General features: G+C 32.6%; 1 long non-coding RNA gene across 2 annotated transcripts; it reads left to right on the top strand.

The window, feature by feature from the left end:
• Positions 1 to 3,198: 3,198 nt before the first annotated feature.
• LOC145068873 (uncharacterized) lies at positions 3,199 to 6,020 on the top strand. Of its 2 annotated transcripts, XR_013689166.1 has the most exons (5): positions 3,199 to 3,228; positions 3,364 to 3,429; positions 4,479 to 4,597; positions 4,833 to 4,933; positions 5,088 to 6,020. It is a non-coding gene; the product is annotated as an uncharacterized LOC145068873 (long non-coding RNA). The 2 variants fall into 2 exon arrangements; XR_013689165.1 differs by lacking the exon at positions 3,199 to 3,228 and having other exon boundaries at positions 3,248 to 3,429.
• Positions 6,021 to 6,502: the final 482 nt, after the last annotated feature.

Raw genomic sequence — 6,502 nt, 5'->3', positions numbered from 1 at the left:
GGCCGTAAACGTGTTTACAGTCGTGAACATGACAAAACAGCAAACGACTCTAAATAACTCAAAAGTACTATTACAAACTCATAACCAAACAAATCACATAGAAAGCCTAGCCCAAACCATTTATCAGACCCTTCATCACTCAAGTCAATACTATTGTGTATCAAAGATAGACTACAACATGCTATTTAACTATAATAGGTATAGTTAAGGTTTACCACTCCTTACTACCATTACTATGATACTTACCATAATTAGTACTATTATGAGTCTCTACATGTTAAGTACTATATAAGAAGAATGCTATATACTATAAAAGAGAATACTAAATACATGATATCGAGAAGTACATTATACATTAATACAAGAGAATATACTAAAACAGAATGTGACACACTATTCCTCTATACGGCACTTCACTGCACCTTCGCTGTGTAACCATAGTCTCCTGGAGGGAGAGCGGTCACTACGTGTATAGATCTATACAGGAAAGACACTCTCATATTCCGACTGTTAGCTACAGTCCGAGCCGACTAGGCCCAGGGATGACAAAATGTTACCACACTACGTGTGACCTGAGGGGTCATTGGACATTCGATCGCCTATCCGCATGGTTACATATGAATTCACATTCGGATCCCTAAATTAACAAATTAAGAAATAAAGGTAAAACAGACTCCCCGAGGTGTATTATATACTTATCACTACCTAGAGTATGCAGTTTATTTACCATTCAGCCGACAATAACACTGCTGGAATAATACATTATCTTCCCATTTACTTTGTATAAATGAAGTCCAAAACTATATTTTATAAATGAGAGTCTAATTGGGAAAACTTTTACACACTCTAAGGATCAAACCTACAAGTAACCAAGTCTTGGCAGAAGACTACTTTTACTGGAAAATATAGGATTTTATAGAGATTCACACTATTTTCAAACTTGATAACAACTTTTACAGTACGCGATTAAAGCCACTTTGATACAAGCAATGACACTAAATGCTTATGAACTCACCAGCTTGATGCTGATACTCGTTTTCAAAATAACTTGTATTCTCAGGTCATCAGTAGACAGGTACAGGTGCAACTTTTGAGAAGACGGAGCACATGCAAGACTCCTCTTTATTTTGATTATACTTTTTGGTGTCTAACAAACTGTACAGAACACGCTTGTATTACAATTACTATATTAATGCAATAGATGTTGTTGCTTGTTTTTACTATTATGCATTGTTATGATACTGTACATGACGTCCTCCACCCCAGAACATATTCCGCCGTTCTCGGTTTTGGGGTGTAACGATTTTAGAGAGAAATCGATTGAAATGGTGTAAATGCCAAATAGGCTAAATAGGCTAAATGCCAAATATTTTAGAGAGAAATCGATTGAAATGGTGTAACGATTGAAGAATGAATGAGATGCTATTTATAGGGCGATTTCTTGGAATATGTGTCGTGCACCATAGTGGCTCTCCGCGCTCTTGGTCGAGACATAGTGATGTGGCAAAATGTTGGCCTGACACATGGCAAAAAGTGAGTGGAGCAGTGTGGTCTTGTCTGGCGCGCCGTGCTCCTGAGGCGCACGTATACCGGTGTTCAGATTTTTAAAATTATGTAACTTTTTCATACGAACTCTTTTTTAACGTTCTTTATATCCCCAGAAAGTTCTCGATGAGACCTACAACTTTCGTTTAGATTCCATCGACTAATCTTGACTTTATATATTTCACACAGACTTAGACTGTTAAAGCCCGTATAAAAAGCATAATTCTTTTATCCGGTGTCCGTTTTTGACAGACTTTATATCGTTGGACTCCTATTAACGATATCTTCAAATTTCGTTTATATTATTTTGGCTAAAAGTTGACCGATCTAAAATTCGATTTTTGAGTTGAATAGAACTATGCCGAAAGCTAGAAAAATTATAACTTTATCTCACGAAGTCATATTTAGATGTTCTCTATATGCACGCTCTCGGTTTAATAACTACTATGACTTTCATTTAGATTACTTAGGCTAAAAAGTAATTTATAAAAAATTTACCTTTTATGATACGTGGAGACATACCGATTTAATCACGAAACTTCGAAGAAGCATAAATTCTTCATATGAAGTCGAATTTGGACGCTCCTTATATCTCTGAAATCCTCTTAATGTATACTACAACTAAATTAAGATTATTTGTTATAATTAATCTTTTATTTTCGATCCATATTTTAAGCTTATTTATTTTATTACTAATACCGTTGTAATTTTCATAAAACATCCTATAAAACACATAAGCACATAATTATATGAATAATCTAACTGGAAACACAGACGTTACATTATAAGGTGACTAATGAAACATTAAGTAACTTTATAAGGTTTTGGATATGAAATACCAATTCATTTTAGACAAGTTCATTGTATTCTAGACACTATTTTAACATTCAGATTGTGTTTATTAAGTTGTTACTTGATAAAAAAACACAAAAACAAGTAAATGAAGCTAAAACTAACATATAAAGTCTCAATATCGTCATGATCTAGCGACATTTTTTACTTCGACAATAATTCTGATATATCTTATGTTTTGGTGTAAAGCCCAAATTGCATTAAATATGGTCCATTAAATTCGAAACTCGTTTCAGACTCATTGGTTATTTTGTTAATTTTCCAGAATATCAATATCCATTTAGAGAGTGTTTGGCTAAGCTTATTTAAAATGCTTTTAACTTTTTAACTTATAACTTATTAGCTTATAGCAATGTTAAAACGATTTTTTTTTTTAAATGGTTGGATTAATTTATCTGGTGTCAAAATGCTATAAGTTGAAAAACCAATTTTAGTGTTTTGGTAAAATAACAAAAACAAAAGGTTTATAGAGATGTTGGACAACTATAAGTTATAAGGAGTTTTGATAAGTTTGGAGGTAGTAATTTATCAAAAATGACTTATCCCGTTTCCACACCACTATCAACTATTTTTAAAAAAATAATCTATCCAAACACTCATTTTAACTTATACCACTAATATGATAATACGTTAAAAAAACTTATTTTTTAAGCTTAACCAAATTTAAGAGATTGGTCACTTTGTGATACTCTTGTAGTTTAAGCCCCCTTTAAACTAATACCATAGTTGAGGGACCAATCTGGGAATTTCCTAAACTCCAAATGGTCAAATAATCGATTATTCCATTTCTTCGCGCCTTAACATCACCAGATCTTCAACTCTCATAGATTGGTGCGTTTTCTCCCTCCCTTCTCTCATTTGTGTGATGAACTTCTTTGTATTAGGAAATAGTAGTAAATTTGTATTTTAGGGTTAGTTTAAAGTTCTCGTTGACGAATTTCATTTGTGTTCGCATATTTTTTACAGATCCGTCGGTGATTCGGGGAGCATACCAAGGCAGCGTCACTTTGTCCGATATCGTCCTTCCAATCGGTATGTCTCTCTGTAAAACTCGCTGCTATCTCCCTCTCTCTCTCTCTCTCTCTCTCTCTCTCGCTACTCTATTTTTCTGTAAATTTCAATCGGTATGGAATTTGATTTCATGGTTTTTGGTGATTCTTAATTCTTGATTATTATCAATATTGATTATTGATTCTTAACTTATAATAATACCATGCTGTTGGTGGTTCTTGTTTCTAATACATATATTATATGTCTACAATTGTTGAATTGATTCCACGATTGGTGTTAAAAATGGAAATAAGAGAAACAAAACTAAAGAATAAATCTAAAAAAATGTATCTGGGCCTTTTAATCAGGTTTCTAAGTTCTAACCTAATCAACCAAAACCCTCCATTTAATCTAAAAAATGATAATTTACTTTGACTTTTACTTAATACTCTGTTTTCTTACTTGTTTTTAATTTTGTGCAGAAGTATTAATTTGTTATTGACTTACTTCTTTGTGCTACTTTTTCAGTAGGATACCACTAGGCAGTGTTTTTTAAGTTTTTGCAAAAACTTGTTTCTCTGAGGTTTTACAATAATATTACTGATACACTGTTATTTTTCTTGCATTTTTATCCGACAATTTAACTTCAATTGATATTTTATTGTTAAAACAGAGGTATTTAAGTCTTAAGAGTTATAATGTTGTAGGATTTTGTGATGATGGCATTAATTTTAACTTTCTAAGTTGATATGGAGTTTTGTTTTGTTTGTTATGAATTCTATAATGCTATCTATGGTGTTTACCTGTCTACTTGTTAGATCAAACGGTTTTAGATTTAGATTTACAAATTATTATTTTTTAAAGTTTTTATCCACTTGCTATACATCTAAAAAAAGGTTTGGATAAAGCCTAAATTTTCTAGCTGTAGTCACTACCGTTAAATAAAAATATTTGTTAAAGAAATTCGAATCACAACTTACTTGATTTATGCATAATTTATTTACTTTAACCCAATTCATTAACTGCCAAAAACAATTTTTTTATCTCCTTCCTCACATTTTTCTCCATTTCCCAAAATCAAAATCTTGAAGACGTCCACAGGGAAATTCATCATGTGGAATCCAATCGGGGCATTATTTTCTGGAGTCGGTCATGTAGTTGGAAGTATATTTGGTGCTCCACTCGATTTTCTTTCCGGCAAGTCTTGCAAGTAAATATCCATCATCTTTCTTTAACATCTTTCTGTTTTATGTTCTTTGATGCAGTTTCTTTAAGTGAAACATATATATATATATATATATATATATATATATATATATATATATATATATATATATATATATATATATATATATATATATATATCTTTGATGATATTTATCATTCTAAATTCAGTTTTATCAATTGGTGACTGATTTTTGTGGTTAATTTACAATTACTGACAGCTCTTTGTGTGGTCCAACATGGGATTTGGTTTGTTACATCGAAAATTTCTGCATTCAACATCTAATCAAATTGTGTGCGGTTTCACTTCTGGTTTTCGTCGGTGAGTTTCTTCATATTTTGCCAAATATGAAGAAAGATGATGGATTTTTCACATCGATCTTATGCTCCATTCACCACTTTGTTTTATAAACTAGGAAAAAGATGAAACATTGAATAGCATTTAACCCTTTACTTGTTCATCAATATGCTTGCAGTTTTACTATTCTTCTACTTTCTATACAAGATTGGAATATATCACTGCATTTTTCATATGTTATGGAAACTTGTACGGGCATGCATCTGGTCATTTTTCTCGGCCTGGGAACAAGGATGCGAATTTCTGTGTCAAATGTTGTGTAATGCCAAGGGTAAAAGGAGAAGACGCAGGAGAGACATTGAAATGGGTGACATGAGTATTAATGGAAGCGATGAAGAAACAGACATGGAAACAAGTTTTTCATATAGGAACAATGGTCGAAGGAGATTGTTGTCAAGAGACCATAAAAGAAACCATTTTAGAAGATCACTAAGGCCTAAAAGCCATCGGCTTCGTATGGGTGTTGATGGTGATTCAGTTTATGCTACAAAAAGAAAACATATTAAGCATGGTGATGTTCGAGTTGTTAAAACGTCAAGGTTTGCACGAAAGGGGACGAATCACAAGAGATCTAGACGCAAATAAAAGCCTTGAACCCTAAACACTAAATATCTTTAACGAAACAATCAAAAAGATGAAATTCCCATACAACAGTTTTCCACACCCTCCATTGGTAAAAGAGTGTCGACAATTGGCCCTCCATGGACAAAAGATACCGAACCCTCCATCGTTTGTTGGCAACCTTTGTTTGGTTGACTGAAAGTACAAAAAAAAAAGTGAAGGTGATGGGAGTTTTATGCTTTTTAGGGTTAGATTCAAGACATAGCAACATACTTTTAATGATTTGTTTATTGTAACATCTTGCATGCATTTGTTCCTTTTACAACATTGTGCATGGAAAATTTTACCTAGTTATAGCTTGTAATGTACCAATTTAGGGGTGTCAATCAATGACAAGGCAACAAATTGAAATTGAAATTTGTTTTCGTATTTAGTGTAAACAAAATGAGGTACTGTTGTGTTTATGTTCAAAACTCGACACAGATTTGACACAATATTAACATGTGTTTCTTATCTTTTTCGTGTATGTAATGTTTTGTATGATTAAGTGATGTAAATAAAATAATTGCATCATGTTAGTATAAGGAACATGGCATTGTGTTCCGTGTGAGACAAAAAAACTACTTCATAATTGTCTGATTTAACAGCCCTAACCAAAATACAAAATAATTTTCACTACTATAGTTGGTAAGATTCTTTAAATTATAACGTCATGATACGAAATAAGTTGGTTGTATATTGCAATAATTCGGTAGATTTTTCAAAATACAATCCTTAATAAAGAAAACAATTGAAAATACAATTTGCAACTTCATAGCCTCCTTATGCCTCGCCCATTCCTCCTCCTCCACCACCCTACTTTCCGACGAAACCATCGGCCCGTTCGTCTTTTCCGGCAACCCGCGGCTAGTCTTGTTTTTGTAACATCCGGATTCCCAGGTCTATTATTTTATTCATTTATTTTAGAATTTG

The sequence above is a fragment of the Lactuca serriola genome, chromosome 8 (genome assembly GCF_051521515.1).
Source record: "Lactuca serriola cultivar US96UC23 chromosome 8, Lser_US96UC23_V15, whole genome shotgun sequence".
Lineage (NCBI taxonomy): Eukaryota > Viridiplantae > Streptophyta > Magnoliopsida > Asterales > Asteraceae > Lactuca > Lactuca serriola.
This window is presented reverse-complemented; position numbering and strand designations above follow the sequence as displayed.